Source organism: Bombus huntii, chromosome 1, assembly GCF_024542735.1.
Source record: "Bombus huntii isolate Logan2020A chromosome 1, iyBomHunt1.1, whole genome shotgun sequence".
NCBI classification, from domain to species: Eukaryota; Metazoa; Arthropoda; class Insecta; order Hymenoptera; family Apidae; genus Bombus; species Bombus huntii.
Window position 1 is genome coordinate 22147522 of NC_066238.1, and position 27119 is coordinate 22174640.

The 27119-nt window shown below is 35.4% G+C and overlaps 3 long non-coding RNA genes across 3 annotated transcripts; 1 reads left to right on the top strand and 2 right to left on the bottom strand.

Moving 5' to 3' along the window:
• The first annotated feature begins 6806 nt into the window (after positions 1-6806).
• LOC126865879 (uncharacterized) lies at positions 6807-8366 on the top strand. Its single transcript, XR_007689707.1, has 3 exons — positions 6807-7001; positions 7276-7509; positions 7661-8366. It is a non-coding gene; the product is annotated as an uncharacterized LOC126865879 (long non-coding RNA).
• Positions 8367-22957: 14591 nt separating this feature from the next.
• On the bottom strand, positions 22958-23467 carry LOC126865960 (uncharacterized). The gene is made up of 2 exons (XR_007689739.1): positions 23311-23467; positions 22958-23148 (listed from the first exon to the last, which is right to left on the bottom strand). It is a non-coding gene; the product is annotated as an uncharacterized LOC126865960 (long non-coding RNA).
• Positions 23468-23518: 51 nt separating this feature from the next.
• LOC126865875 (uncharacterized) lies at positions 23519-26624 on the bottom strand. The gene is made up of 6 exons (XR_007689706.1): positions 26553-26624; positions 25657-26481; positions 24502-25246; positions 24194-24289; positions 23839-24117; positions 23519-23763 (listed from the first exon to the last, which is right to left on the bottom strand). It is a non-coding gene; the product is annotated as an uncharacterized LOC126865875 (long non-coding RNA).
• Between the last annotated feature and the right edge of the window lie 495 nt (positions 26625-27119).

Here is a 27119-nt window from a genome sequence, read left to right on the forward strand (position 1 = left end):
AATATATTTCTTTAATTTTTAATACATACATGAGTTAGTAGTTCTAAATTATGAATCATCCTACCTGTGATATTACGCTTTTCCTTATAATATCATCACTCGAGTGAACAACATTAAGATCATGTAAACCATGTCATCCTATCTTACTGTGAAGATACTTAGTTATGTTATCTAACATTATAAAAATATCATCAAATTCAAGTCCTTTTATTCACATCACATGGCCACGACGATCTGGTTCTTCGTTATATAATGTTCTAAAATTTGTCGTATATATAGGATGTACAAACCGTGATATCAAGGTATCAGTTCTTCCTTCCCAAGGGACAGTTTCATTAAAATTCTGATAGAATTAAAAATTAATTATTAATATTCTAACAATCATATATGTTAAATACGTTATAGTCAACGATATATACCTGAGCGAATGTAGGGGTGATTCCTTGATAATTATAAATGTCATCAGCCCACATCATTGTGCCACTTCTTTGTACTCCAGCCTCTAGATTAACAGCCTAAACAAACATACGAAATTTTATAGAAGCTGTACAAAATATAGTATATATGCGCAATATTGAAGCGTTCAAGGGGATATAAAGGTAATGTACATCACATACACGTGTACTCTCATGCAACAAAATACAATTAGATTTAATAGTATAAGCTCTTTTATTCATCATAATAGATTGGAAATTTAAGTGTCTTACGAGGGTGAGTAAAAAGTTACCCGCTCTGTCGGTGTAGAATTTATTTTAAGCAATTGTCAAAAAAGACATACATCATTTTTTGACATAATCACTCGATTTCTGTATACACTTTGTCCATTTGCCGAAGGACCTTTGTATTTTCTCATTAAAAAATGTTTTGGGCTGAGCTGCGAACCACGAATGCATCGTCGTCTTCACCTTTTCATCAGCTTTTTCGGCATCCATCTCGCACAAACTTTTTAAAATCCAAATCTGTCGTGCACTATTGCATAAGCAGAGCCGTGGCTGATTTGCAAATGATTTGCCACATTATCCAGTGTCACTCGTCTATTCCATAGAGCATAAGTTCATGAGCACGTTCAATGTTGTCATCGTGGATGTGGACGGGCGTCCAGCTGTTTTTTCATAACACTCGTGCGATCTTCTTTGAACTTTTGTGCCCATTCAAACACACTTCGTGACAAAACACTTTCTCCATAATGTGCATTAAATCTTTGATAAATATAGGCATCAAACATAACCTCCGACCACAAGAAACGAATCACAGCATCCTGCACTGTTTTCCTGCAAATCACCATTGCAAAGCGCCATTACTCGCGCAACGGTCACAAACGAATTGACGTAACACAAAGAAACCTGCGCAGCAGCACTGAACAGATATTGACGTCATACGAAGAGTGCAGATGGATCAATACGGTCGACAGAAGTTTTAACTATCTGGAGTGCGGATAAATTTTTACTGAGAGTCGTATAGGAATCTATAATCTGTAAGTACACCTTTGGCTGAATGGAAATTTCTCTTACATATAGTCAAAAATGCTGAAACTGTGTATTGAATTGGAAAGTGATAAAAAATAAGTGAAGTTTCGAGGTTGCATGTGATTGCATGAGTACACAGGACGTTTTTAGCGAATAAAAAATAATTTTGAAAGACACGAGACTTATCTTGTATTTTATGCACTCTCTGTGTCCGAATTTCCAGAAGCTCTCTATCTTATGAAGTGTTTTAGATTAGCCGGAAAATTTTGTACGTACGTACAAGAAGTATACGATCTAAGTGGAATATTCCATTATTCTCTTGATACAACAGAAACGAAATTTACAGAACTTCTCAGAAAGTTGGTTTATTATTACCAAATTAATAGAATTAATACACGTTTATCATCTTTACATACCTAAGTCGTGGAGGTTTATCGTGCGTAAAAAATTAGTGTCGTTTCAAAGTTACATTTCGTACATTTTAAGCCTATAATTTGTAACGTACAAAACAATGTAAATTTGAGCTGTTTCTTATCTCCACAATAAGAAAATCCAACTTTACGTTTTTTACACAATGATATTTATGGAACAGTAATATCATATTATTGCATCGCTTGGAGAATGAAGTCAAGGTACGATGTGACCCTAGTGTAAACGCTGGGATACCCAGCTGTGCCGCACTTATAAGCATAAGACACAATACCTATTAAATACGAGGTTAATTCATGTTGTATCAGCAGTGGTCCGCCGCGGTCAGCCTGAAAGGATCGTTAAATTTTTAATCAAAGATACTGAAATATATCGATCGAATTGTATTGAAATTATACTTATATACAGTAATAATCTTCTATTGATTTGTGTATTGAAATACTCCAATTTATAACGTACATGTTATATGTATTTTGAGCAAAACTAAGATTAGAAGGAAATTAGATTAAATACCATAACGAGGTGTGAGAAGTGGGCAAAACTATTAAATTGTGTTTATCTATTATTTTTAATGTTTAAGACGTCGATTTGATGTTAATTCGAATCGACGTGTCTTCAGATACCGTATAGTTTGTAGTAACTCTGTAACTTAATTACCGTACAAGAATCCTCTCCACCCTGAGCATGTTCGGCGCATATTATACCATCAGTGATATCAGGTGCATTAGGAAATTTGGAATAAGCTATTTTGCATTCGGCGTTCTTAATCACTGGCATTTGTACTTCCATTAATGCATTACGTCGTGGTCGTCCTACGAAGAAAATAAGAAAGATATTTAAGACTGGAACTATTTAATTTTATTATAAAATTGATATCACTTACTATATCTTAATGCTCCCCATCCAGCAACAAGGGGGTTATAGCCGACGAAGTTGCTCTTTCGTAGGGGCTCTTTTGTACAAATGGGATATACGTACCCTGAAAAATAAAAAAATAAATGAAAATGCAGGAAACGAATGACCAAAAGTATGAGAAAGAATTATACACGCTTTATGACACAATATATGTGTACAGTAAGAAATTTCAGGATATGATACTTCAGTAATACTCAATAGCATATATATATATATATATATATATATATATATATATATATATATATATATATATATATATATATATATATATATATATATATATATATATATATATATATATATATATATATATATATATATATATATATATATTTGAGGACTTACTCGAAAATGGCACCTCCTCCACCAATCTAAGAATGACAATATTATGATTGTGTATGTTTTCTATTCCATCCATATGTGCACAATGTGCTGCGGTCAAAACATGCCTAGCCGATATCAGGGAACCTCCGCACTTCCATAGTGGTTTGTCTGGGTTTCGGGGATTACGAAAACCTAATGCAGCGATCCATGGCCAAGCGCCTAAAATGCAATAGTCATAGTTGTGAATATACATAATTTTTTCTCACATAACGGGTAACAACGATTATTACCTATTCGATATTCGATCATACAGCAGACGATAAGTACATACGTACAAATACTCTGAAATAGAGATTTGATAAAGACAGAAATTAAATTTTTATTCCAGTGGAATACAAATTATTAAATAATTCTATATAATTTCTATTTGAACTATACTGAACTATAAAGTTCAAACGTGTAATTTCTGCCCTAACAGTTTTTGATCTCTATCCATATTATTACTCCTATATCAATTTTTTATTTCAAGCAAAAAGATACTCTTCCTAACATGAAGTAAAAGAAAGAAATAATTCAAGTTAATAAGTAAAGTTACTACCGATAAAATCATAGCATTATTATTTAGTCTAATTGAAATGTACATTGATGTGCTGTTTAATGCCTTTAAAGTTCATTCTTTGCAGTAAATGGCTTATTATTAATCGGAAAGAAAGACATAAAACGTACCAAGTTCAGCTGGTTTACCATCGACCACCCTGGTATGAGAGACGTTGCTAAAACCACAGTATGGTGGTCGCAAAGCCTTATACTTATACACAGTTTTTATTAAAATTTCTCTCTTCTCTTTGTTTGGATCGTTCGGACAGCAAACGATCGTAACATTGCCCTGGTATCTGCACACTGATCGTCTATAAAAATCGGTGGCTGTACGGTACTGTATCTGCCATATTTCTTGCAGAGGTTTACATTTTCTGTAGTCAAGGCACCTGCCTTCTTGATTGTTCGGTGTGGTACATTCTGGATCAAACAATTTTAAAACATTTATACAGTTCAAAGATGCGTAAGAAAGCGACACCGATTACTCAACTTTCGAAGTAAAAAGCCGATCAAGTCCACCGGATTGCCCTACAGACACGTATTAATCCGTAAGAGTGAGTCATCATGTTGATAATAATTATCTAAAGAAACTTTTCACGTGAAAATATAAAATTTTAATTGATTAGATATTGTGTTAGCCATACTTAAGAAAGAAAATGAAAATGAATGAAATGAAAGAAAAGGACTACCTTCAACCTCATTTTTTAAATAAACACTTTGTCAGTTTTTCGGTAAATAAATTCTTAGGAATTCAGGACAGTTTTTAGTGAATCATTTTGTTTCGACCGTTCGCGGAGAGACGCGATCGCGAGATAGCACGTCAACGAGAGTTGTAAGTTCCCATTACGATTAAATAATCGACGCCACGAACTGATCGATCCCCTTATTTCGATTATGATAATAAGGGTAGTTCAACGAAATTCCACAGAATTAACACAAATAAATTAATGTTTATTTCAACAACTTATTAACTAGAAAGATATAAATGGAACAAAAAAAATGTAACTGCGTTTTGGTTGATAAGTAATGCGCGACATACCACATGTGTTGACGGTTCGACATCTCGAAAAGTTCTGAACGCCTTTCGATTTTTTTCGTTTTTTCTGGAAGGCGACCCCCACTACGTTCGGATCACGCCACATTCTTTTACGCGAGGTAAAATACGGGCCACGAGTCGACGTTTCTGGAAGTCGCCCTGCTTAATGAACCATGCGCTTGCCACTACAATGTTTGTTTGCCGGGCAGACACGACGATCCGTCTGCGACATTATAGTGCCGCGATCGATAGTTAAGAATATGACCTATTGTAAGCCGCATGGCGTAACATTCTCCCCCCGTTGAGAGGGTACCGATCAAACTAGCGAGGTGTGGTTGAAGTTCCCATCTTATTTCGTCTCGGTGGCTAGTTGTTCGGGTTTCTCGAGATCGGGTTGAATTGGCAGTGGGACAAGCCTTTTGACGCCCCGATCCAAAATGCTCTTTGCCGTCTGAACTGTAGCTGTCCGGATGACACCATCGGCGCCTGGTTGAACCTTGATAACTCGGCCCAGAGGCCAATGCATGGAGGGAACGTTGTCCTCTCTGAGGATGACGATTGTGCCCTTTTGGATGCTGTGTCCACCCTTGCTCCATTTATTGCGGTTGGTTAGCTCGTTCAAATACTCCTTATGCCAGCGGTTCCAAAAATGTTGTTTAAGCTGTTGGATATGCTGCCATTTGGAGAGTCGGTTCGATGGAATGTCTCTGAAATCTCGATCACGTAAGCACATTAATGAATCGCCAATGAGGAAATGTCCGGGAGTGAGGGCTAGGAGATCATTTGGATCGGTGGAGATAGGAGTTAGCGGGCGGGAATTGAGGACTGCTTCTATTTCTATGATAAGAGTATTACGGTGTTAAGCTCATATGTTTCTGTTTCTCCACTCGCGCTGCGCCATAATATCCTTTGATATTTCCGATCCTCTGGTCGTACGAGGAATTGCCGATACATTTTCTCGATGTCGCCAGTGAGTACGTACTGATGAGCGCGGAATCTAATTAATATACAAAATAAATTGTGAATTGATTCGAGAATATAGGATTTCCCCATTTTCATGATTATCGTGATTTTTGTATAAATATATTTTTTAAGATACTAATAATTAGGTACTTATAAATTAGTATTATCAATTATTTTGCATTTATAATTCCGCCTCTAGTATAAGTGTTAATTGAAAACTAACTTTATGTTTCAAAAAGTACTAGCAAAGTCGTTGAGTAACAAGCCACTGATGCTAACACAAATAGCATTGTCGTAATTAAATATTTCTAAATATTCATTTTTCATTTTGAACCTGTAGAAACAATTTATTATATATACTATTAGCTAAGTAATTGCATATTTAATTAAGTCGAAATATAAAACTTAGTTATTTTAATAATTTAAAAAATAAAAAACTGACAAACATTTCAATTTAATTTATGGTTGGAACAAAAGACAGTTATTTTTCATTAATTGAAATATTGCAATGCAGAGTACTTTCCAAAATACGCCGAGAGTATTCCTGATGGTGAAACGAGCGTTGCTTCATCGAACGCAGCTAAAGAAAACAACATCTATGTAGTTGGTGGTACGATGCCTGAAATAGAGGGCGCTAAATTGTACAATACCTGTACTATTTGGGGTCCCGATGGAACTTTGATAGCAAAACACCGAAAGGTAAGTAATATATTCCTTTATGGCTTTGAATTTGAAAATATTGGGGCGAAGAAAGTGACTCTATCTAGGAATAATTTAGGAATATACATATGTACATACGTATACTATAACCAATTCTATAATTTACGGTTTATAAAATACGTTATGATACGGGAAACGCCCATTTTTGTTGTAATGTGTTTGTGTTGTATAAATTTTTCACATACTTAAAATATTATTATACTTATTTTTTCTCCTTTTTAAACATTATTAAATGATAGGATTTTTTAATAAAAGAAAGTGATAAAAACGCTGTCAGTTATTAAATAAAAAATAATTAAAGTTTAGGAGTTGGTAACTTTGATATTAAATTACAAAAGTTGCAGCAATAGAATTAGCGACTACATTTTTATGTTATTAGGTACATCTATTCGACATCGACATTCCTAATAAGATTACTTTTCGAGAGAGTGATTCACTCAGTCCTGGTAACTCCCTAACGACGTTCGATGTGAAGGGCTGCAAAATAGGTATTGGCATTTGCTATGATATTAGATTCGAGGAAATGGCACGCATTTATCGGAACAAAGGTACAGTAACTTAATCGATCAATACTTAACTAGCAAAAAATTAAATATCTTTCTTAAATATATTCTATATAAAATTAATATAATCTGTAACTCTGTATAAAAAGAAGCTTAATTTAAAAAACCAGTATATTTGCTGAAAATGAAACAAATAAAAGAATTAAAAGCACAATAAGAGGACTGTCCTCGCATATTCAGAAATGATGGAATGTGAACCGTGCAACTACGAAGTTAATTGGTATTCGGTGGCTTCATATTTCCTGCTTCTCTGGGTTAGGTTGCCAAATGCTGATATATCCAGCGGCATTCAATATGACCACTGGACCACTGCACTGGTCATTACTTCAGCGTTTCAGAGCGAATGATAATCAATTATACGTTGCCTGCATATCACCGGCTCGTGTTCCTTAAGCAAGTTACGTCGCATGGGGACATACACAGTTGACCAATCCCTGGGGAAAGATTCTTTACGATTTGGAAACTCAAGAGAATATGGCAGTCACCGATATCGGTAATTTACAGCTTAAAATTAAAAGCGAGAGATCCATGATGTAATTAATTTTTAGTCTCGTTAATTTATCGATTTAGCCATCTTCCTCTGTATTTGTTGAATTTATTAGTAAGCATTACTTATTACTTCGTATGTTTCTTTTTTCTATCAGATCTAAAAGTTGTTGAGGAAGTAAGGGCTCAGATACCTACATTTTCTCAGAGACGTACAGATTTGTACGACACTGTCCGTAAGAAGGAGTAACTCTACACTAAAACAGAAAATGTTTTTTTATAATATTTCTACTACGATATCCTTTTTTTTGTGAATTATTACTAATTTCTTATCATTTGTACTAAATGAATGACTCAATTAAGAAAACCAAAACGTTATAAATAATAATCTGTATATCTTGTGTATCAACATGTAATTGGATATTATAATAATATAGGAATGCTATAATAATATAGGATAATAATATAGGAGAATAGTAATATAGAAAAAAACTACATGCTTTTAAACACCTTTAATATCGATCACATAAATTGTTATAATTCACAATGATTACGCATACATAAAAGACCCCTTGATAGTAAAATTTACGATCAAAAGGCAATTACGTATCGTTTAACAACATTTAATTTATAACACCTTTTAAACATTTAGACAGATTAACACATAACACTTCTTATATATAAACATCAATTCGAAGTTATCAGCTTGGAGAAATTGGTCGATTAATACCTGTAGATTGTCTGTCTCGATGAAAGACTTAAAGAGAGCAAAAACATGATAATGCCGCTAATATAATATTCCTTCTTTCTTGTATCTGTCTGCCTCTCAGGTCGTTTTACTAATTACAATAAGTAATTTCGCCTTCTTTGCGCTCTCTTTTAACGCATTCGAGACCGAAAGAAATTCATATCAGTCAGTAGGCAAGGGTATAGTATACATATTTTATATATAACTTATGTAGTAATGTATATATCATGTTAATTTCATATTTTTTTCAATATAGAATTATTATATATATATATATATGACTGTACATAATACATTATAGAATAACATAGTATATAATTTTATATTTTAAAAATATGAGGCATACTATTTAAGATTGTCATCGATTTAAAATCAAAGTATGAAAAGGATACCCTGGAGAGAGTAAAACACAGAATCATTCTAACTAAACATTCAGATCGTACCGACACCTAGGTATCGTCTTACAATTAAATCTCGGTCTCGAATGGATTAAAATGAAATACATACTTACAGCTTCAACATCTTCAATATCGAGAAGATTCAAACTTTACAAATAAATGTAAATTGCGATGTAAAACAACGCGATGTAAAAAGGGAAAAAGGAGGAAAGAAGGAACAGGGAAGCAAAGAGAAGAAACGAATTTTTCATTTTCTCTTGCCAGGAATATAAGATGCTAAGTAATCTTCCTAAGTAATCTCCTCCAGCTTTTTCTAGTTTGATCAATAATTATTAGTACATGTTAGGAAAACAAATAGAATTTTTGTTCTCAAGCGAGGTATAATCTAAATTTTGTATGTACACAAAAATGTTAAATATCTGTAATAAACATGGTATAATCAATTTTTTTACATAAAATTATATTGTATAGGCTATTGTTATTTAAACATTTTAAATTGGATGAAGAAAAAAAATGACGCAAATAAAACGTAGGACATTTTAATTAAAGAGACTAATATAGAGATTTATCTACTTAACTGTGATTAAATCATCTCCACTTAACGCTCTACCTCTTCTATTAATTATGCTTCGTTAAACTATGATTACAGAGGATGGGTTTTTTGATAAAATGACATTCTGACAAATATATATAGATCGATATATATAGATATAGATAGACAAATATATAGATTCTTACAACAGTAGTTATGAATGAACAGTAGTTATTGTATCAATTCCGTTCTTCAGAAGCTTCATTTGTGAAAAGACAATTCGCCAGAATATGGATTCACTGTAGTTATAGCTATAGGATTTCAATCTAGTTGACAGACTTGCTTTACGTAGAGAATATCTGTCTCTTGTTCTACCTTATCGCGATTCTCTCCTCATCTTATACGCTTTGTCGAGCAAAGTAATATTGGCATATATCTCGGCTCTGGTTACAATCATTAGTTTCCGCCTAAACGGTTAGAATCACATAGCTCGCGCTCTACTCTCGTTTATTCAACATTCAGGCCATATGGTCGCATGCGACGAGTTTTATGTTAATTCCGACCGATTACAATACCTTTCTTTCGTTTACAAGGAACGACGAGACTGGCAGTTGCGTGATTTCCAATGCAAAAGCCGCGATATCTGCACGATAACCTAACCTCAACCGATTTTGTTGTACTATTCTTACGTGGACTTCGTTTGTACCACTTTCGTAACAAAAATAGAATACGTAGAACACAGCATTCCGTTATGCGATATTGTCGATTCCTAACATCCGAAAAATCAGAGATAATTATTTCCCTACAGTTGTACATTTGTGTGAAAAATTACGAACGTAAAGTTGTTTGGTGCATGCACAGTCCTCCCCTCCGCTGCATTTGCGTGGACATGCTAGAAAGATTCACTTTTCCACGGTGAAACTGTATGTATTATAATTTCATTTTTACAAAGGTCGAACATCCTACTATGCATAAATTTAATATTAATATAAGCAGGTTTCGTGTTAAGTATTACATCTGACGTATAAGCACACGTGTGTACGAGCCTTGGTTTTAAATGTCTTATAGTAGACACCGAAAAGATTATTCAGTTGGATATCTGACTCAATATCAATATTTTACTAGGAGATAACATGTTAAGAACACGTTGGTGGATGGCATGGGAGATGATGAATGAAGACATACTTCTGTGAGATACATAAAATAGTAGTCAGAACGTATTTTGGCGCTTGGGGACAGCAACAGCTTTTTTTTTTTTTTATTTATTTGTTGGAATTACAATCAATTCTCGCGTTGAGAATTTTCAGTAATTTTTCTGGCGTGGCGCAGTGACATGGCTGTTTATTTACAATAAGTTAATACTTATTATAGATAGGTATAATTTATAAGTATTATAAGTAAGTGCATTAGCTTAATTTGGATAATTAAATGAATCTAACGTTTAGGTCTAGCGGGTAGTGCCTCTTCAGCCTGCGAATCTGGTCCGTCGTATCGAGTAGTCCAGTGATTAGGGGGTTTCGGTGTTTCTTGACTCTTTTGCTATATCTGTCGCTATATTTTGCTATTTCCTCTTTGACTGTAGGTATCTTGAGGTCGCGATGGATGGTTTCGTTGGTAACATACCAAGGTGCGTCTATTAAGGCTCTTAGCGTTTTCGATTGGAATCGTTGTAGTATTTCGATGTTGGAGTTACTTGCTGTTCCCCATCGCTTCCTATATCCCTATATTCCGTACTTGCTTCGCTTGGTACTTTTATAATTTTCGCAGTTACAATAAAAAATTTAATTCTTAACAGATTAAAGATTTAACCTCTTGCTTTATAGTGTACAATAATTTTTTTTTTTTTTTTTTTTTTGTATAGGTTATGTGATCCATAGTTTGAGTAAGCAGTACACACACACACACACACACACACACACACACACACACACACACACACACACACACACACACACACACACACACACACACACACACACACACACACACACACACACATTTACGTGACAAGCTTTCATTTCAATCTATATTTAAGATTAATATTTTATCAGTTTCTGTTCGTAACAACATCGAAGTAGTCAATAAGTTTGAGGAGTATAATTAAGGAAGCTATGAAGCAAGAGGTTAAGAACAAATTCTGAAAGAGGTTATGTACAACTCAGTAGTACTGCTTTACATTACTTTGCGAATTACTTTTCAAGCATAAAAATAGTTTAACAGCCACTTATAGTTACTTCCTTACCATTACATTCATTAAATTCGTTTGATTTTGTAAACTAAATAACCACGCTGACCAGCCTCTTATTTAAAATAGAATTATTTTGTCATATATCCAACAGTTTACTTTCTCTTCGTAAATATTATTAATAATTTTATCAATTTCGTATACTTCCATCCTTCGTATAAGTGACAATAAATCAGAAGAGCTTCATAGCAATATTGAACAACATACAGTCAACTACAGCACCATTAGATACATCCACCATACAGTCAACTACAACACCATTAGATAACAGCAATACAATAGATTATTATTTTCTACGTGTCATTGATTCATCATCATCATTTTCCATTTTTTTAGCATATGTAAAAACGTATCTGACGTAATCTTACCTCGCTCTTTGAGTACAAAAATCCATTCAAATGAAACAAAGGGAAAAGAAATAAGAAAACAAACACTCACATACGAATCTTCATTACATAACTGTATGTACTCCTCGAGGTATAATTACTCAGACACGTTACAGCGTACCTTCTTCGTTCCCTGATGGCTGATGTTGATCGTTGACGTTTATAGTGAAAGAATTTCGTCAACGGCGCCATCTGGATCCCTGTTGAAAAATTAAACTAGCCGCAACAGCACCATTAAGCTCATCACCCAGAGTAGCTTTTGTTGCTGAGTCGTGGAGGAATTATTATCATCAACGACATAAACTTTACCAGTTCCGGTAATGTTCTTCATGTGATCCAGGCATTCGAACTCGCAACATCGCTTTCCAAGACGAAATTTTTTGCATGTCTGTAGTAAAAAGAAATCGAATCTGGTCCGTCGTATCGAGTAGTCCAGTGATTAGGGGGTTTCGGTGTTTGTTGACTCTTTTGCTATATCTGTCGCTATATTTTGCTATTTCCTCTTTGACTGTAGGTATCTTGAGGTCGCGATGGATGGTTTCGTTGGTAACATACCAAGGTGCGTCTATTAAGGCTCTTAGCGTTTTCGATTGGAATCGTTGTAGTATTTCGATGTTGGAGTTACTTGGACAGCAACAGCTGGTGATACTGTCATACACCTCCATTTATAAACTTTCGAAAATCGATGTGACCTTCAAACTTTAGTGTATTCTGTTTCACAGCACAAAATGTTTCCGAAACGTACGTTTATTGTTACAATAAACTTGACTAGTGGCTCTGAAATACTATCCTTGAAAAAACAATGGGGAAATTGGAGCAAAAGCAGAAGGAAATAAACAAAGACCTTGTTGGTTCGTAAAAATAAAATATGCTACAGGAAAAACTTTTTCCAACGGATTGAGATGCGACAAGCTTTAAAAGCTATGACGCGAATCGAGCGTTTGTCTACAAGAGCGCATTTTCGGTGGATATATATGTCGGAATGACATTGATTTCTTTTTACTACAGACATGCAAGAAATTCCGTGTTGGAGAGCGATGTTGCGAGTTCGAATGCCTGGACCACATGAAGAACATTACCGGAACTGGTAAAGTTTATGTCGTTGATGATAATAATTCCTCCACGACTCAGCAACAAAAGCTACTCTGGGTGATGAGCTTAATGGTGCTGTTGCGGCTATTTTAATTTTTCAACAAGGATCCAGATGGCGCCGTTGACGAAATTCTTTCATTATAAACGTCAACGATCAACATCAGCCATCAGGGAACGAAGAAGGTACGCTGTAACGTGTCTGAGTAATTATACCTCGAGGAGTACATACAGTTATGTAATGAAGATTCATATGTGAGTGTTTGTTTTCTTATTTCTTTTCCCTTTGTTTCATTTGAATGGATTTTTTTACTCAAAGAGCGAGGTAAGATTACGTCAGATACGTTTTTACATATGCTAAAAAAATGGAAAATGATGATGATGAATCAATGACACGTAGAAAATTATAATCTATTGTATTGCTGTTATCTAATGGTGTTGTAGTTGACTGTATGGTGGATGTATCTAATGGTGTTGTAGTTGACTGTATGTTGTTCAATATTGCTATGAAACTCTTCTGATTCATTGTCACTTATACGAAGGATGGAAGTATGCGAATTGGGAGAAGTCAGGTTGAGAGATGCAAGATTTATACGCTCGTTCTGTCAGTTATCCCAGTGTCTGTTACGCGATAGAAAATGAACGAACTGAATAATAAATGCATTATCGGCATGAAGATTGCTTGATGTAGGCCACCGCTTTTTTTCTATCCTTCCGATACCATTTTTCTTTTTTTTCTTTTTTTGCGAAACACTTTGCTAGTCGTGAGAAGCAGCAATTCCCTTCTGCGAATCAATTACGGTTCACGAGAAATTGTATTATAGCCTGGAACGTATTCAAATTATCTTCAATTATTCTCGGCTGTTTCCATTTCCATTCGTCTCTTACGTAAGTACTCGTTTGATGTACGTACATAGTGAGACAATAATCGTTAACACCTTTAATGTCTTCAGTATTATAGAATAAGACGCGAAAATACGTTGAAACCTGACTTTTAGATTCGCGAGACTCTATAAGGCTTCGAAAGTCTCTTGTTTCAGGCCGAATAAAAAATTGTAGATGAAGAATTACATTGCGAGGTCTGTTAAGGAAAATTTTAAATCGTATCGTTGTAATAGGATTATTTCAGCGAGGGAAATTACGTGTTGCGTGCGAAGCCACGAGCTTTCTTTCAGGCTAATATACATAATTGTCCTATCGAACTTTCCATCTAAACCGTTGCGCTCACACGTGGATTTTGCATTTCAATTTTCTTACTTACAGTCCAGTCCAGTGAGACCAAGTTAAATTTTTCAGCCCTCCGAGGTAGAATATGTTTTATAGAGAGACGTACAACGCCATGAAGGGGAGACAGATCAATAAATTGGGTTATCTTTAAATTACTGACAATCATTTCATCGACGCGGTTTCACCGACACCGAGTCCCCCGGCAACGTCTGTCAAAGCTTATTTACCGATACACTGAAATCAACCACAATCATTTTACCGACCTCTTCCTTTGCTGACAGTTATTATACTCGCTGTCATATGTTATCGTTGATTATACATCTTTATTTACAAATTCGTTCCTGTGTATAACGAAACAAAGGAAGAAACGAAAATGATACGTTTCATGACGCATTGTTAAATTATTAATTAACGAGAGTTACATATCTACATGAATGCTTTGAAATGTCAGTTATAATTCATGAAAATGGATACAAGCCATTTTACTATACATAAATAGAATTATAAAGACATGTTACGTACTAATGCTTTTACGAAATATATTTCTGTATACGTTTGACGTTTCTGTATTATTCCTTATGTGCTTTCTGCTCTTGTGTTTAGCTCGTCGGAAGTAAAAATACGTTAAGCGAATCAGCTAATCTATTCGAGCGTTTCAACGGCTCAGTCTTCTCTTATGCAACTACCAAAAGAGAAGATAAGTCTTTGGTTATACAACATTTCATAACGTCCAAAGTAACGGGGCACTAATTAGTTGCAACTTTAAGACAGACCAGATATCAGTCATCGTCCGTAAATACATTTATTACGATCGTTTAAAGTTTAAAGAAACACCGTTATAAAGTCGTAATACGAGACAAAGCGAAGAGAAAGTAAACTGTTGGATATATGACAAAATAATTCTATTTTAAATAAGAGACTGGTCAGCGTGGTTATTTTGTTTACAAAATCAAACGAATTTAATGAATGTAATGGTAAGGAAGTAACTATAAGTGGCTGTTAAACTATTTTTATGCTTGAAAAGTAATTCGCAAAGTAATGTAAAGCAGTACTACTGAGTTGTACATAACCTCTTTCAGAATTTGTTCTTAACCTCTTGCTTCATAACTTCCTTAATTATACTCTTCAAACTTATTGACTACTTCGATGTTGTTACGAACAGAAACTGATAAAATATTAATCTTAAATATATATATATATATATATATATATATATATATATATATATATATATATATATATGTACTACTTACTCAAACTATGGATCACATAACCTATACAAAAAAAAAAAAAAAAAAAATTATTGTACACTATAAAGCAAGAGGTTAAATCTTTAATCTGTTAAGAATTAAATTTTTTATTGTAACTGCGAAAATTATAAAAGTACCAAGCGAAGCAAGTACGGAATATATGCGGAATATGAATCGCTCAACGAACCAAAGAGCGGCTCAGTGACAAAATTAGTAAAGTAAAGACCACAAATATTACAACATTATATTCTACCACAAAATAATTCTCTATACAAAAAAGGTACACAACGAATCGATTTTTCACAACGATAAGAGTCAACAGAACCAATCAAGACCAGACGAGACTCTCATAAGACAACGATATCAGAGGGATCAAATCAGCGACTTCAATCTATGTTACAGAGTATAGTTATCAAGAAAAATTGCTCTTTTCATGAAAAGTATGGTAATGATACTCTTATAACACATTGTATATCTGGCAGTCGGATGTGCCCGTGGCCATCGGAAATGTAAAGACGACGCTTTTAGAAAGTGATAGCGTCATCGCGTATTAAAAACGCGTTAGAAGAAGGACGGTTTCGCTATCCAAGGCGAATCGAAAAGTGTGCGTGTTGCGAGAATCAGAGTTGATCGAGACGTCGAAGCATAGAGTCGTTAGAATTGAGTTGCGAGTGTTGTCGAGTGTTAGAGTTGCTAGTGAGAGAGAGAGAGAGAGAGAGAGAGAGAGAGAGAGAGAGAGTTACCAAATAGTTGTCAAGTTATTTGTTGTAAATACGAGCGTTGCATTTAGTTTTCCTGTTAATCAAACATCGTTTCTCTGTCTAACTAATATCTGTATTTTCAATCCATTATTAATATATTCCGATATTACAAGTGGGGGCTCGTCCGGGATTGAATAAGACAGAGAAACGATACGATTTAACGGAGCTATTTCTGCGGGAGTAGAAAAGAATAGAATAAAATGGCAAACGTTGAAGACGAACGATTGTCGGGTGAAGAGGATTTGACGCTGGAGGAGCTGAGGAGTAAGCTCGCACAGATGAATCTGCCTATATCCGGTGCGAGATCAGTGCTGGTTGCCAGGTTGAACAGAGCGTGCAAACCTGGTCGATCTACTCCTAAGGATTCGAAGCGTGGCGAAGAACCAACAAACCAGCGAGATCTAAGAAGCAAGCAGAGAGCCGAACGCAGTCAAGAGGGAGAGGAAGACCTCGAGAAGCTGAGGACGAAAGAGCTGAGAGCGCGTCTCGTTAGCTTGGGGTTGAAGGTAACGGGAAGAAAATCCGAACTACGCGCGCGGCTACAGGCGGCCCTAGAAGGAGACGATGTATCGTCGGAAGAAGAGAGCTCCGACGAAAGTGAAGGCGAGGACGATAAACAAGGCGCGCGAGAATACAGGAGAGGCACGCGAGCGGTGTATCAGGACCGCGATGAGTAGCAGCAGAAGGTATGCGTCGGTTCGATGTTGAGTCTTAAAGACGTGGAAGACTCATTAGAGAAATTCAGCGGGGATGATCTGCTGAGGGTAAATCAGTGGGTGGAAGACTTCGAGGAAATGGCAGAAGTGTGGGGTTGGTCAGACGCCCACATGGTGGCCTATGCTAAGAAATTACTCGCAGGCTCCGCTCAGGCCTTCGTACGACAAAAACGATGCGCGAAGTCCTGGGCAAAGCTAAAAAAGGCGTTGAGGAATGAGTTTGAAAATGTAGTAAGCGACCAACAGATACATGGCGAGTTATCCCATAGAAGCAGATGAGAGTCTGCAACAATATATGTATCACATGTGCGGGATTGCAAAACAAGGAAGGGTTGATACGCAATCCTTGATAGACTACATTATTCAAGGCATTCCCGACGAGGTCGCGAACAAGACTGTGCTATACGGAGCCAGGAATATCGAGCAATTAAAAGAGCGTTTCAGGCGCTACGAAGCGATAAAAAGAGATATGGAGATGAGGACGAAATTTGAGGAGCCGAAGAGTAACAGGGTAAAGCCGGTGGCGAAGCTGTCCGAAACCGAGAGGAACAAGGAACCCGGTCGATCTGGAGATGCGAGGAAGACGCGATGCTACAATTGCTTCAAATGTAGGGAGTACGGACACATCGCATCAAGTTGCGACAATTTGGGTGAGCCCTCAAAAAAAGTTTACAGCGTGTTTCGGTCGTTACAAACAAGGCGTGGTAAGGATGTTAAGATGGAAAATTTCAAATTGAGCGCGTTGATAGACACCGGTAGTGAGCTGACTCTAATGCGAGCAGATCAGCATGTGAAAATCGGAGCGCCCAGATTAAGTCGGGAAATCGTTGGATTTGGCGGTGTCGGTTCCGGAAGGAATTTTACGCTCGGGAAATTTTCCACGAACATTATTATAGACAATGAGTCGTACTGTATAACCATACACGTAGTTCCAGACACAGTGATGCAACATTCGCTTATTATTGGCGCAGACTTTTTGGACACTGTTGAAATAAGTATAAAAGGGGGAGAATCTTTTATTAGTAGAATAAAGGACGAAAATCCCGATGAGTGTCCGGAAGTCCTCAAGATAGATGTAGAGACACAGGCGAGTGAGATAGATTTGTCACACGTTAAGGACATGCAACATAGGCTAAAAAGAGATTTGAAGAGAACCAAAGCATTGCTAAGAGACGCTCAAACGATGCTGGAGAGATCGAAAGGTGACTCGACGGGTAAAGCAGCTTTACGACAGCTGAAGAACCAGTTAGAAGATGCAGAATGCGCTAGAGCAGTTGCAGTTAAAGCGAAACAGGCACTGGAGCAAGAACCGAATGAGACGCAGGCTTCGTTGCAGGAAGTACTGCGGCAACGTTCCGAAGCAGAAGATCGTGTTAATGTAGCTAGTCGCGAACGAACTGAGCTACTGTCGCAATTGGAAGAAAATAAAGAAGAGTTAGCAGAAGTTTTGAAGAAGTATCGGGCAGCTGTGCAGCAAGTGTCGGAGGAACGGAGAATAGTGGCAAGACACGTGGTGATTGGTAAAGTGGACCACGAGATGGTGTCCTCGTCGGATTCTTGCGGCCAGCAGGAGGACTTAGCGAACATCACGAGGAGGAAGAATCTGGCTAAACAACAGCAACAGGATGTTGTTGATGATATTTGCGAATTTACTGAGAAGGATAGCGTTGCGGATGTGAGGGTTGTTTCAAGTTTTCGGATAGACTCGAAGAGAGTGAATGCAAGGCGAACGAAAAGACAAGGGAAGTCGCACGTGCGGAATCCCTCCAATAATATCGATATACAGAGGATGTGGATGACGAGGACGACGATGGGATTGTCGAGGACACGATGAACGTGAAGACCTTCGAAAAAGAAGAGATCATAGTCTCGGTAGATGGTAAGTTGTTAACGTCTTCCATGTACGAACCGAGCCTACGAAAATGTCACGATGCTGCCACGACGATCAAAGCCCCTGACAAGAGTGAAATGGGTAAACAAACAACGGAGAGGAAGATAGAGGAAGAGCGAAAGAGGAGCAGTAGCATCGAGGACGAACAGGCCGCGGTGTTCCAAGAGGAACGAGATCAGCTGCGTGCGGACGCAAAGAGACGGATTGAGGAGATCCAAATCCGAAACAAGCGGGCGTATAACAGGAGACGCAAGAAGGCGACAGCATACAGGACGGGAGATCTAGTGGCAATCGAGAGGATGCAGAGGGGTCCCGGGCTAAAGCTGCATCCGAAGTTTCTTGGACCGTATCGGGTGATAAAAGTCCTGCGAAATGACCGATGCATAGTGCAGCGAGAGGGGGAGCACGAAGGGCCACGTACAACTTCCACGGCAGCCGATCACATGAAATGGTGGAATGCTGACGATAGTGATGTAAGTGCGAGCGGCGATGATGAGCACATCTGAGGGCAGATGTGATTGTCAGGAAAGGCCGATTGTAATATCGTAGAATAGCTTTGATTGGAGATCGGCTGAAAATAGAAAAACCGTGTACGTCGTGTTTCTGTGGTTCGTTTACATTTAAGAGTGCCTACGTGACTAAAGGCACGTAGTTGGTAGTTCTTACATAGGTATGAGGGAAACAATAGACAACGTTAGAAGAAGGACGGTTTCGCTATCCAAAGCGAATCGAAAAGTGTGCGTGTTGCGAGAATCAGAGTTGATCGAGACGTCGAAGCATAGAGTCGTTAGAATTGAGTTGCGAGTGTTGTCGAGTGTTAGAGTTGCTAGTGAGAGAGAGAGAGAGAGAGAGAGAGAGAGAGAGAGAGTTACCAAATAGTTGTCAAGTTATTTGTTGTAAATACGAGCGTTGCATTTAGTTTTCCTGTTAATCAAACATCGTTTCTCTGTCTAACTAATATCTGTATTTTCAATCCATTATTAATAAATTATAATTAATCGAACAAAATTACACCTTTAATATATTCCGATATTACATTACCGTGATGTAATATTTATCATGCTTATTTTGTACGTAAAACGAATCGTTGGAATATTCCCGAAGCTAACGAAGCATTTCCCAAAAGTTAAACCGAAGAGATTAACGCGAATAGTTAAGTGAAATTTTTCCATTAACTTGCTGACCAACCGGCAAATAAAAAATCATAAAAATTGTTTCAATGTGTTGAGGTCACGCATAACTTCTTTTTTCATTGACGATTACCAAACAGGTAAAATTTCGAAATTGTACGAAGGCCACGTGACCAGATCGTATTGGAATTTGAAGTGCATGGAAAAAGACAACTCGAAGTACAAACCTTGAGCTGTACTACTCGAAGTACAAACGTGAACTAATGGATGCAGAAAAGCAATTAACGCCAAACATCCGAACAGCATCTTGGAGCCCGTCATTGTTCTGAAATAAAAGAAGTGACGAATTAAAAAGACGCAGGACTAATAATAATAAAGGAAACTTAGTTCGTATTATAAATTGAATTTACATCAGAAAAGAAGCACGATCAAGCGAAACAGATCGTAGAAATGACAAATATCATCGATATACGTTTCAGTGTAATTTCACTTTTGAAAATTATTTAGTTTAATACGATCGTATTCATCGCTCCGAAACTTTCATTGTGCTGCAATTTGTGCTGCGTCTTTTTAATTTCTCTATCTTTCTGTGTTTTCGGAAAAATTACTTGAAAGATTAAGAATTGCTTGCCTTATTTTATTTTCGATTAGTTAGGATTTGATTATTCCAGGTAAGGTTTATTATTTATAACAGGTTTTATCACTTGTTTATTATTTAGGAGTTTGTTATTTTAGGATTAGTACCTTTTAGGATTTCTTATCCTTCGAGTTTCTGTTTCAGATATCTAGGTCTATTTCAAGATGTTTTATTACATTAGGATTATTTATTCGATTAAGATAATTTAAGAGTTTCACAATGTACAAAGAAATAATCGCGTGAAATTTAGATTTATGCTTTAAACGTATTAAACACGCGGTAATTTCAATGTCTATAGCCTCGAACGTGTTCTGATTAGTTGTGTCATTGTCTGTGACATTGAAATCACAAAAATCCATTGCAAGTGTGCTGTCATGCAATGTGGATGTAATTGGGTTTTTTGGGGTTAGGTTGGGGTTAGGTTGTATCATCTGATTTGTACAGTACTATTTTAACGCAAGGACAGGAAAGTTATTATATATTTCCCGTCCATTATTTGAATCGTTGTGAAGTGTAACGAATTATATTCGATTCGAAGAGATGTTAATGAATTAGCCATTTCATATGTAATTACATGGAAATAAAAATCATTGCAAAAGTAATTGATCTAATGACAACGGAATTTCCAATATTTTTTTGTTTCGTCACCTCTTTTTCGTAATATATCTTTTATAGGTACGTGATTTATTAATCGTTCGAATGGAAATAATTATTCGTATAATATTCAAACGATTCTAGCCATAAAATAAATTAAAACGATACCTGTCAATGATATGCAATCTGCGTATGACGTCAACCTCGATCTATGCTTATACAAGAAATTTTATCAATCAATGACTAGATATACAATAATCAAATATTATAAAATTTCCTGAAAACCTTTAGGTGTTAATATCTTTAATATTTGCAAGTTATTGTTTAGCGCTAATTAGTTAAAATGTAACAAGTGGTGTACCAGAATTGAGATAATTAAGCCACACGAACAATCTTATTTAGATCTTTTTAATTTTTTAATTCTCTTTTGCTCTAATACTTCGTAAAATTAATCTTCATTAGCTACTACACTTCATAGAATAACAAGAGATAATTTTTCTTATATAACGTTTCATTCATAAAATCTATCATTAAAGTATATCTTCATAAAAATATCATTCCATACTAACGGTATATTTGGTGTCATACGAGATAACAGTTACCAGTGATGACATATGTAACTTTATAAAGATATCTCGTTTTATTATATATTAAAAGAATGTACTCATTGCTGCTATATTTCAGATGAAAAAAAGGCGGCAACGATTTTACAGTAAAATCGTTCGTTTACAACTGATTCATTTACATTTCATGATAATACTGTGCATTCTGAATATGCTATGATTTGGTTTAAAATAATAAATAGTCCATTCTTGCATACTATTGCTCCAGCTTTACTTGTATTTTCGATATTGGTATAAATAGAAAGACAATTAATGTCGTTCGAGTCTATTTTCGGATCATTTATATTACGTTTAATCCATATAGTTATCATATGAGACATAGTATCGTAAAATTTGGAAGAATAAAACGTTCGTACAGGAAGTACATTTTATAAGAACTCCAACAAATCTGCGTGTGCACCTAAAATACAAACTGATAGTGATAGTGATTGTTCATAAGTTTATATACATTATCTAATGTCAATCGAAGGTATCAATTCTTTTTCTCCATAAGAGTACTTTTTCATTTATATGTGTTCAAAAATACATGTGTTCAACCGTGAAGCATATGTCACCTACAACGAAAAAGAGTTTTCCTATACTTAATATTTCCTTTATATACCTATGAAAGTCTATTCTTCGCGTAGTATGAAATTATGAATAAATCTGGAATATTGTTCAATCTGAAAAGAAAAATAACTTATTGACATCATTCATTGATACGAGATTCAGAATGTTTGTTTTGTCTTGCAGAAAAAGAAGGCAGCCCTCCCTTTCTTTTAATGTGAAATAGAAAGCGAAAATTTGAAAACAGATTTTTTGGAAATTTACTTGCAAATATCGTTTTCAATATCGTGATTTTCTTCCCAATGGTACTGTACTTTCAAATTTTCCAGTATCCCTCTAAAAACAAAAAGTCGAACCTCGTTATTGTTAACGTAGGCATTACAAGGAAGCGAAGTATTAGAAAGCAGCTCCTTTTTATTATGGATTTCTCTATAATCATGTAAATAAGAAATTCCGGAAATTTTTTCCTCAAGAATTTAATTCTTGTGTTTTGATTGATAATTATTACACTGCATACTAACTTTTCGCATACTGTTCGCGTCTAACAGTTTCCTAATAATAACTACTTCAAAATTACATATGTTCTTGCACGAATTCAAAAGTACGTATGATACAATTACAATTGATTCTAAAATAATAATTATTTAAAGATATTAAGATACTAATTAAACGTTTCACTGTATTTCAAAATCTGGAACAACAAATTTTTATTTATAAAAAATGAAACTGTCTTTATATATTCTTTGTCATGATGCTATTTCTTATTACCGTGTCGACATTTTTTAAAATTCATTTTGTTATCTCTACGCAATAGGAAAATTCATATACTGCTTAATATTTTTTGCATATTATCCATCCACCGCATGATATCTTCTGAAAAATCAAAATATTAATGTTATATTATTACAATGCTTCTTAAATATCAATTTTTGACAAATTTGAAATCCAATATATTTTGCACAATTATTATTTATCAAAAAATTCCAAGTTAGTAACTTTCTTTTCAAATGGCAAATAACATATACTTTGACTTACCTGTAAGTTTTTGTTCCTAATCATCATTTCCTCTTATAGAACATCATTGTTGTTCTTATAATTACTACCAGTGTCATAGATATTGTAGTGGCTACAACTGAATTAATAGAAAATGATAAATAACTGTGTATAACACTAACACATAATTGTGTATAACAATGACACATAACTTTTACTTACATATCTGTCGATAAGGGATTACTTACTGTGATATCCTGTTGATGTTTCTTAAGGCACTTGATTAGGTGCGATACGGTATCATTCCTTATGATATACTGTAGATAAGTATTTTAGAAAATAACAAGAATAAATCTAAATTATTCAGAGGTTCCAGTTTCGGCTTAGACATAAATACAGGACCATTTGCAAAGAAGAAAGGGTGCGTTTCTACAGCCTCGTTATAGTAACCATGAATACCAATCTCTGAATTACTGGTTACTAAACATAAATATCCTATAAAATTTAATATATTTCTTTAATTTTTAATACATACATGAGTTAGTAGTTCTAAATTATGAATCATCCTACCTGTGATATTACGCTTTTCCTTATAATATCATCACTCGAGTGAACAACATTAAGATCATGTAAACCATGTCATCCTATCTTACTGTGAAGATACTTAGTTATGTTATCTAACATTATAAAAATATCATCAAATTCAAGTCCTTTTATTCACATCACATGGCCACGACGATCTGGTTCTTCGTTATATAATGTTCTAAAATTTGTCGTATATATAGGATGTACAAACCGTGATATCAAGGTATCAGTTCTTCCTTCCCAAGGGACAGTTTCATTAAAATTCTGATAGAATTAAAAATTAATTATTAATATTCTAACAATCATATATGTTAAATACGTTATAGTCAACGATATATACCTGAGCGAATGTAGGGGTGATTCCTTGATAATTATAAATGTCATCAGCCCACATCATTGTGCCACTTCTTTGTACTCCAGCCTCTAGATTAACAGCCTAAACAAACATACGAAATTTTATAGAAGCTGTACAAAATATAGTATATATGCGCAATATTGAAGCGTTCAAGGGGATATAAAGGTAATGTACATCACATACACGTGTACTCTCATGCAACAAAATACAATTAGATTTAATAGTATAAGCTCTTTTATTCATCATAATAGATTGGAAATTTAAGTGTCTTACGAGGGTGAGTAAAAAGTTACCCGCTCTGTCGGTGTAGAATTTATTTTAAGCAATTGTCAAAAAAGACATACATCATTTTTTGACATAATCACTCGATTTCTGTATACACTTTGTCCATTTGCCGAAGGACCTTTGTATTTTCTCATTAAAAAATGTTTTGGGCTGAGCTGCGAACCACGAATGCATCGTCGTCTTCACCTTTTCATCAGCTTTTTCGGCATCCATCTCGCACAAACTTTTTAAAATCCAAATCTGTCGTGCACTATTGCATAAGCAGAGCCGTGGCTGATTTGCAAATGATTTGCCACATTATCCAGTGTCACTCGTCTATTCCATAGAGCATAAGTTCATGAGCACGTTCAATGTTGTCATCGTGGATGTGGACGGGCGTCCAGCTGTTTTTTCATAACACTCGTGCGATCTTCTTTGAACTTTTGTGCCCATTCAAACACACTTCGTGACAAAACACTTTCTCCATAATGTGCATTAAATCTTTGATAAATATAGGCATCAAACATAACCTCCGACCACAAGAAACGAATCACAGCATCCTGCACTGTTTTCCTGCAAATCACCATTGCAAAGCGCCATTACTCGCGCAACGGTCACAAACGAATTGACGTAACACAAAGAAACCTGCGCAGCAGCACTGAACAGATATTGACGTCATACGAAGAGTGCAGATGGATCAATACGGTCGACAGAAGTTTTAACTATCTGGAGTGCGGATAAATTTTTACTGAGAGTCGTATAGGAATCTATAATCTGTAAGTACACCTTTGGCTGAATGGAAATTTCTCTTACATATAGTCAAAAATGCTGAAACTGTGTATTGAATTGGAAAGTGATAAAAAATAAGTGAAGTTTCGAGGTTGCATGTGATTGCATGAGTACACAGGACGTTTTTAGCGAATAAAAAATAATTTTGAAAGACACGAGACTTATCTTGTATTTTATGCACTCTCTGTGTCCGAATTTCCAGAAGCTCTCTATCTTATGAAGTGTTTTAGATTAGCCGGAAAATTTTGTACGTACGTACAAGAAGTATACGATCTAAGTGGAATATTCCATTATTCTCTTGATACAACAGAAACGAAATTTACAGAACTTCTCAGAAAGTTGGTTTATTATTACCAAATTTATAGAATTAATATACGTTTATCATCTTTACATACCTAAGTCGTGGAGGTTTATCGTGCGTAAAAAATTAGTGTCGTTTCAAAGTTACATTTCGTACATTTTAAGCCTATAATTTGTAACGTACAAAACAATGTAAATTTGAGCTGTTTCTTATCTCCACAATAAGAAAATCCAACTTTACGTTTTTTACACAATGATATTTATGGAACAGTAATATCATATTATTGCATCGCTTGGAGAATGAAGTCAAGGTACGATGTGACCCTAGTGTAAACGCTGGGATACCCAGCTGTGCCGCACTTATAAGCATAAGACACAATACCTATTAAATACGAGGTTAATTCATGTTGTATCAGCAGTGGTCCGCCGCGGTCAGCCTGAAAGGATCGTTAAATTTTTAATCAAAGATACTGAAATATATCGATCGAATTGTATTGAAATTATACTTATATACAGTAATAATCTTCTATTGATTTGTGTATTGAAATACTCCAATTTATAACGTACATGTTATATGTATTTTGAGCAAAACTAAGATTAGAAGGAAATTAGATTAAATACCATAACGAGGTGTGAGAAGTGGGCAAAACTATTAAATTGTGTTTATCTATTATTTTTAATGTTTAAGACGTCGATTTGATGTTAATTCGAATCGACGTGTCTTCAGATACCGTATAGTTTGTAGTAACTCTGTAACTTAATTACCGTACAAGAATCCTCTCCACCCTGAGCATGTTCGGCGCATATTATACCATCAGTGATATCAGGTGCATTAGGAAATTTGGAATAAGCTATTTTGCATTCGGCGTTCTTAATCACTGGCATTTGTACTTCCATTAATGCATTACGTCGTGGTCGTCCTACGAAGAAAATAAGAAAGATATTTAAGACTGGAACTATTTAATTTTATTATAAAATTGATATCACTTACTATATCTTAATGCTCCCCATCCAGCAACAAGGGGGTTATAGCCGACGAAGTTGCTCATTCGTACAAATGGGATATACGTACCCTGAAAAATAAAAAAATAAATGAAAATGCAGGAAACGAATGACCAAAAGTATGAGAAAGAATTATACACGCTTTATGACACAATATATGTGTACAGTAAGAAATTTCAGGATATGATACTTCAGTAATACTCAATAGCATATATATATATATATATATTTGAGGACTTACTCGAAAATGGCACCTCCTCCACCAATCTAAGAATGACAATATTATGATTGTGTATGTTTTCTATTCCATCCATATGTGCACAATGTGCTGCGGTCAAAACATGCCTAGCCGATATCAGGGAACCTCCGCACTTCCATAGTGGTTTGTCTGGGTTTCGGGGATTACGAAAACCTAATGCAGCGATCCATGGCCAAGCGCCTAAAATGCAATAGTCATAGTTGTGAATATACATAATTTTTTCTCACATAACGGGTAACAACGATTATTACCTATTCGATATTCGATCATACAGCAGACGATAAGTACATACGTACA